A 7,316-nucleotide genomic window follows, 5' to 3' on the forward strand; every position below is an offset into this window, starting at 1 on the left:
AAATATGGATTCCACTTGGGGGGAATGGAGAGGAGGACGTGTGAGGGCAACTGTTGGATATAACTGGGCATATTGAGCTGAGAGCTGAGTGATGGGGTGTATTTCAGTTTTTAGAGTGCAAGTGAGGAGTGAATGCAGTTGGGATAGGAAATACACTCCTGGCAAACTGAAGGGAATCTGATATACTTTTGTAAGGATTTTTGAAAACTTAATTTATAGACTGTTTTGTCTTTATTTGGATCCAGTTCTCCAGTGGTGAAGAGAGAAAAGGCTTAATAGATCTGAATAAGATTATACATGGGTACTTGGGCCCTCCCAGTCATTCTCATGTGTCAAGTTGAAATGGGAAGAACAACTTCGGAAAGAAAACATCAGGAGAAGGAAAGGAGATACTAAGCTATGCACTCAGGCTAGGAAGAAGAGTAAGAGCTGCTAGCAACTGCTCTAACTGGAGGAGGACAGAGGGCATTGGTTGAAGGTGGCAGCATGGACATTTTGGTTGTGTTGCAAGAGGGGTTGAATATGTAAAAGGTTGTGTGCCTCATGTGACCAGTTTAGATTTGTGCTTGGGGGCTCAGTTGGTACAGTGCTCTAGATAATATTAAAAGTTTCAGTCATCAGAGAGCAGAGAAATGATGCTTATCTAAAAGGAAAATTAGTACAGGCATTCACGTAATAAAATCCACTAATCCAATCATAACAATACAACCCGTATGTTTGGTTACTGTCTGGAAAACAAGATGTGTATCCCATGAGGGAGCCACAGAGGGCAATATTTTAAAATAAATCCCATCATTTTGTATGGTAGAATGTTTAATTATGAGCAAACATATATTCTAAATGTCACCTTTAATCTCAGGTAATTAAAGGAGACATATTTTAAAAAAACAAAGGAAGGAAAGTTTTGGAGCAATTAGTTCCATTTCACTTAAGATCTTCTAAAATGCAGAATCTCTGCTAATCTCTGCTAATAAATATTATATATGATCAGTTTTGAAGGGTTTCATTACATTTGTTAGTTGTTTAAGAAGCATTCCTCTGCAGTTTAGCCCCAAAAAGATTTTGTTTAGAACGGTGGAGGTGCTGGAAGTGGTACTATTCTAATGCAGTATCCCCTAAAACTTGCCATGGCAGAATTGTCCCGTGTTACATGTTTTCAGATATAAATTTCCAAAGTGAATATATGTCCGTTGTTTGTATTGTGAGACTTTTCCACAGCCTAATAAGTGGTCTAAGCCACAGAAATTTTTGCTCATATTCAGTCCATTCTTATTTGTATCCAGCATTTCTCAGTGCTGTCTCACTGCTCCCAGCTCCATATAGCAGTAAACTTATCCTGCCTTGTTGTTTGGGCTGATCTTCAGACGTGTGTTTGCATAGTCCTTGTTCCCTGGTCTGCTTCACTGCCAGTAACCCCACTGTGAGGGTGAAACCCTGTTTAAGCCGTGTGTGTGTGTGTGTGGTCACTGTGTGAGGAGTTTGGGACAGTTCCTGTGTGTTTAGTTGTGTTTTAAAGGTCCAAGGAGGTCGCATCCAGGCTCCATGAAGGACTACTTTCTCCCTTGGGTCACACTCATGCTCTAGGAAAACTTCTTTCCTGCTTTCCCATCCCTGCTTTTTCTGAACCGTGCTTCATCAAACAAACGGCAATATCCATTACCTGACACACACAAAGATGATCCTTTTTTGCTCCTCCTGTGTCCTATACTGGGAATGGGCCCAGCTCTGCCTTGCACCTCTCTAGTTTGCATTTCCATTGGGAGGAGTCAGGGTAGTCTATGTGGCTTCTTCTATTAGCTGAAACATTTGGAATATTAATAATAATTTATCAGTGTTGCAAGAGATTTTGAAGATGAAAAATGATACATGCTAGAGATAACCATTACTAGGATTATTATTTGTTATGTACGACTCTTTGGGTTAGGACATTTGATCCCAGTCTCAATAGCTTCTCTGTCCCTGGGGCAAAAACTTAATGCTTTTGCTTTCAGAACTAGTCACAATTTATAATATGCATGCAGTATATTACAATCATTAATTTTTTTCAACATTTTATGAGGTGTGCTTATTAAATGAAATGGTAAGTCTGGCACTGGCAAGTCTCTTGTGCACTTTTTTTTCATATTTCCTTTCTTTTGGCAGGTCCATGAAAAGGGAGTAAGTTTCTGCGGGCTGTGCATGCTTTTCCACCCTTTTTCAGGATTTGTCACATCTCCTGGAAGGCCTTATAACTCACAAAACATGAATTTATATCCCAGCAATTTGCCAAGTCTTGTCAAATCCTAACATTTTTGTTGGCAAGTATTTGCATCTCTCGGCTGAAAGGGAGTAACTTAGATCATCCAGTCACAATGCTGTTCTTTGGATACCTTTTGATTGTGAATGTGTTAGTTTTGATACATGGTTTAAGCTCCGCTTGCATGGGGCCGCCCACGATATTTCATGTCTTCACTCAGTGAATCTTTTTTAAAGTGGACATTCTGCTTCATCAGCTGATTTTCCATTTTACACATCTGCACTTGTGGTTCCATTTCTCTCTGAAGAATTATGATCTGAGAGAAAAAACTTAAAAATTAAATAGATGTAATGCTTCTTGCTTCTTTGAGATACAGTTCCTTTTTTAGGTACAGTTGATGTGACTTTTACCATCTTATAAGGGAGACTGTATAATGAGCTGATCTCGGATTAATTTTCTGGGGAAAATTTTGAGGATGCTTTTTCATCCTATTTATTTTTAACTCATGTCTGTCCAGTGCATTGACCACTAAGCTTTGGTTGTTCGGCTGTGGAAGGGAAGAGTCATTTAAATCTGTGGAATAGGAGTAAGTTGAAAGATGAGTGATCATTCATTATAGCTCTGTTCAAACAGCTCTGAGTGAGAGAATTTGTGGTGGTTTAAAATGCCTAAAGAAGAAATTCATTCCCATCTTTTGCTCTGAACAGAACTAGTGGTGCCAAAAACAAGAGGAAATGGGATTTCCTCAGGTAGGATCTGTGAAGACAATATTTATTGTTTTTGGTTACTGGCTACAATAGAAGTGAGAAATTTTAATAATAGACAGTTCAACAGATGTTAGTTCACTGAGTTAGTTCACTATTACTGCCATATGCTATTTGTTATGAGTCATTTTGGATGCCATCCATCCCGGTACCCGTGCTCGCTAGAAGCATCAATCCATGGCAGGAAGAGTGAACTGATGCATATGTACAAAAACAGCTGGGAGGGTCTGCCCGGTTTCTTCAGCTCATTCAGAAGGGGGATAATGTGAGAGCTGGCCTGCGTTTACATTCACCACCGGCTATACATGACCTAGGCCATGTTGGGTCCTGCTTTACTAGTATACAGCAAACGAGGAGTGCACTTCTGCCGGTTATTTTTAGACATTCCTTGTGCCATCTCAGGAGCGCAGCAGAGGATGACCTCCCCCTGAAACCAAGCACTCTTTGACCTTTAGCATAGTGTTACTTAAAATTTATTTCAAGCCTGAATTTACTCTCTGGGCTCTGTCAGTGACATATTTTCGAGGGAAAATTAGGAAGGTACATAGTCACGCGTAGTCATACGGGGAACCGGTAGTCAAATTTGTACCCCAGATGGACTCTGTCCTTTTTTCTTTCCGTTTGAAAGCAAACACCCTGCCTTCTCATACACTGGTGCAGCCTTGTATATCAGCGGTAGGGGAGCGAAACAGATGCCAGAGGATCTGCATGAGTAGGAAAGGACAGGCTGCTGCTACCTCGGAAAAGAATCACCTCAAGAGATCATGGGTAAGGGAGAGCAAAAAACAATTTTTGCTGGCAGAGAATTGTGAATTTTTCTTGCAGTTTGAGGAAAACCTCACTAGCTGTTAAGAGATACAGTATGCATTTAAAAATTCAGTTATTTTAGTAATAAATCTTTGCATGATAGTTACGAATATTGAGCTGCCTATATCTCTCTGTCTCTCTCCCCCCCCCCCACCCCAAAAGTCTGTCTTCGACTCTAAATACACGTTTCTCAAACGGTTCAGTGAGAATTTGCAATTGAGATATTCATCTGGTCTGAGCGCGCAAACTGACAAATGCCTATGCACCGTTGTCAGCACAAGGGCTGAGCTGGCAGGGGCACTGGGCGGGAGGGGACGGCTCCAGTTGTCCCCCGGTCCTCAGCACGCCGGCATTCCTGGTGCACAAGAAGAAGGAAACTGTTGTGCAAGGGAGAGGAAATGGGAAGCAACTGACTTTAAAGGATTTCACGCTTTGCTCCAGAGGACGGGCCAGAATTCTGATCTGGTTTTGAGAGAAAATCTCAGGGGCCCTGGTAGCAGTATTTTTGGTTGTCTCAGCTAGCTTACTGAGGACCTAACTGTCTGCAGTTCCTTGACACATTTCTAAACCTCAGTGAAAGTGAGTCACATCTAGGCAGCTTTCTTGGTGGCAAGTCTAATTCTTACCGCTTTCTGCCATGCTGTGCTAGTTGCACCGTGTTGCAACCTGATCCTTCGAGGTGCTGAGTGGTTCTCTCAGCACCTACAAATCAGAATCACATCCGTGCTCGCCCCTGCATGGCACCTTACAGGACAAGCCCTGTGCTGTTTAAGCATAGGATTAGTACCGTCACGTCACAGGATTATTTACATATTCATACACGATCCTATTTTTTGAGCACACTTCTGAATGGTGCGGAGTACCTGTACCTCTTTAGAACTCAGAAATGGCTTAGTATTATGAGCAATACTTCTGATGAATTTAATAGCATTCGTATTTTAAGCATGGAGATTATCTTTTTATTTGTAACAGATTCAGTTGTACCAAAATTATATATTAGGTTAGGAAATGCTACGCTTTAACTATTCTCTCTCTGTGCGTATTAGATTTGAAATATTTATTTTGGTGTACGATCTAGAGAGTTCACACTCTGCACCGCTCTCACGCTGTGCTGAAGCCAAAGAATGAAACGTGTTCTTTTAAAGTCACAATCTCCTTCGTGTTATTTGGCACACAGATTTGTAAAAGCTTAACATAGGGATAGCAGTCTCCTAAACAATCCCCCTTTTTTTTCAAAACCATCAAATGGGGTATTTTTCAATGAGAGATACTTTTGCAAAAGATCCTTTTTTCAGAATATGCCTGTCTGTTGAAACAAGTTTTTTTCCTATGAATTAGCAACATTTAGAGGCAATGTTTACCAAGTCCAAAATGGGGGAAGAAAGACTGTATAATAGCAACGCATATGGCTTAACTAGTGTAAACTAAAATGCCATTTGGATAAATTATTGCGGATTTGTAGTCTGAAGATAAATGCCCTTTTGGATGGTTAGGCACGCATGCTTTTGTACACCTCACTTTCGATTCCTGCTCTTGCAAATGTAGGCTGGGGAGTTAATCTGGACATTACCCACCCTGGCACTGGGGTGTGTTCCCCTCTTGTGGCAGTAGCGCATATGGAATTTTACGAGACTGCTCTGTCTCTTTACTAATGGGCTTTACCTTATACCTCGAAGAGTTGAGGATCTTGGTTTCAAATCCAGGGTTTACAGGTTCAGTCCTTACAGGCAACCTAGCCAGAATTGTTCTTATATGGGCCTGAAACCAGTAACAGAAAAGCCAAGTAAAGAGTCATGATTTTATCCTTGCATACTGTAATTCTTCTTCCATCATTACCAGGTACCACTATCTCTTTCCAGTTTTTGTGATAATTGGTAAATCAAAATAATTCACGAGGAGAACTGTGCTAGTTCCTAGCGATGATGGCAGATTTCAGTGTATTTATGTGGTGGATAGGGTTTTGGTGTGTCATCTTTGAAAATGTGGGCAAAGGGATGGTTCTTTTCATCCAACAAAAACAGCCACAGAAAGAAAAGGATGCAAAATTCAGGGTGTTGCAAGTTCACTCTCAGAGCTAAACTGTGGTCTCTTTGACTATTGCCAAGAATGCAGGCCAAGTCATTGAGGTTGACCACGTTTTATTACCTCTGTTTTTGCTATTCTACCTTATTCCTGAGACAAGTGGGAAAATTGTGTCTGAAAACTGTCTTTAAACTCTGGACTTCTATATTGTACATCTTTAATGAATATTGGATGTGTTCCACTACTGTGCACTGCTGTCTGGGCCTCAGCTTTTTAGATACTGTTTTGAAATCCATAATTATAACCAGGTTTGTGATGGGTCACATACCGCTTTATACAAAAATTTCTCTCATTCTGATACAGCTGCTATTTTGGAGGAAATTAATTAAGTCAAAAGTAGTATTTGGATACTCTTAGTTTTTACTTGTTTTGGCCTTCCCTATCCAAGGCGTGAAAAATGGCAATTTCTATATTTCTGGGAAATTAATTTTCAAGGTTGACTTTGGGCCAGTAACCTGAAGTGCTAACATAGTCCATATGTCTGACTAGTAAAGGTTGACTGAAAAAGTATGAAAGTTCTAGTGAAAGTCCATTTTTCCTGTTCCTTTTGGTAAATTGCAAGATTCCATTGTACTGATGATAATCTGTGGCTATTCCTTTCTGAACACTGATCCCCAGTGAAGCTGGGATGAATTTGTTCGATATAGGTGCCGCTTTTCACGCTGAGCAAAAGCTCAGGATTAATAACTTGTTCTCCTGTAGTACTTGTCATTTTTCTCTCACTCTGTTGTGATTGTAGTTCCCTCCTAATATTTTCTGTTTGAACTGCCTCTCATTTTACTACAAGTTTTGTGTTTTGTTGAAATAAATGCTGTCATGCAGCTCTTCTACTTCCTTTATTGAGAAAACAGCAATACTCATACGGTGGTGGAAAAAAATTGAGAGGGAGGGAGAGACAGAGAAAGGAAACAGAAATCATAACCAAAAAGTTAGCACTGATTATTGAAATAGTTAGTGTTCCCTTGGGCTGTGGGGAAGGAAAAGGCACTTTTAAAGTATCTCGGAATATATTTGTTTTTTTTTTTTGCACAATTCTGACTTTCACCACATATTTGTGCTACAGTGGGAGAGGGGAAGAAAAGAAAGAAAACTCAGAGGTTTTACAGTAAGTTTTTTCATTGTCATTTGTAGTCACTCTTGCTCGTAATGAGTCCCAGGGAATATTAACATTAACATTCGTAAAACAATGATTCTTGATATTCCTGTGTAAAATTATTTAACAAGTACATTATTTTAATACAAATGATTTCTGCTGCTCTACAAACATTTTGGTAGCTTAAATGTGCTTGCTCTCATAACGAATTTTTTTAATGTAGGGCCATTATAATACTTAGTACTGTGTTATTGCTAGTGGGAAATACGTATTTATTTGTAGAAGGCTTCGGTAAGCTTGGGGTCCTGTTTTCTGGGAGGTGTTTAAACACAGA

Source organism: Struthio camelus, chromosome 3 (assembly GCF_040807025.1).
Source record: "Struthio camelus isolate bStrCam1 chromosome 3, bStrCam1.hap1, whole genome shotgun sequence".
Taxonomy (NCBI): Eukaryota; Metazoa; Chordata; class Aves; order Struthioniformes; family Struthionidae; genus Struthio; species Struthio camelus.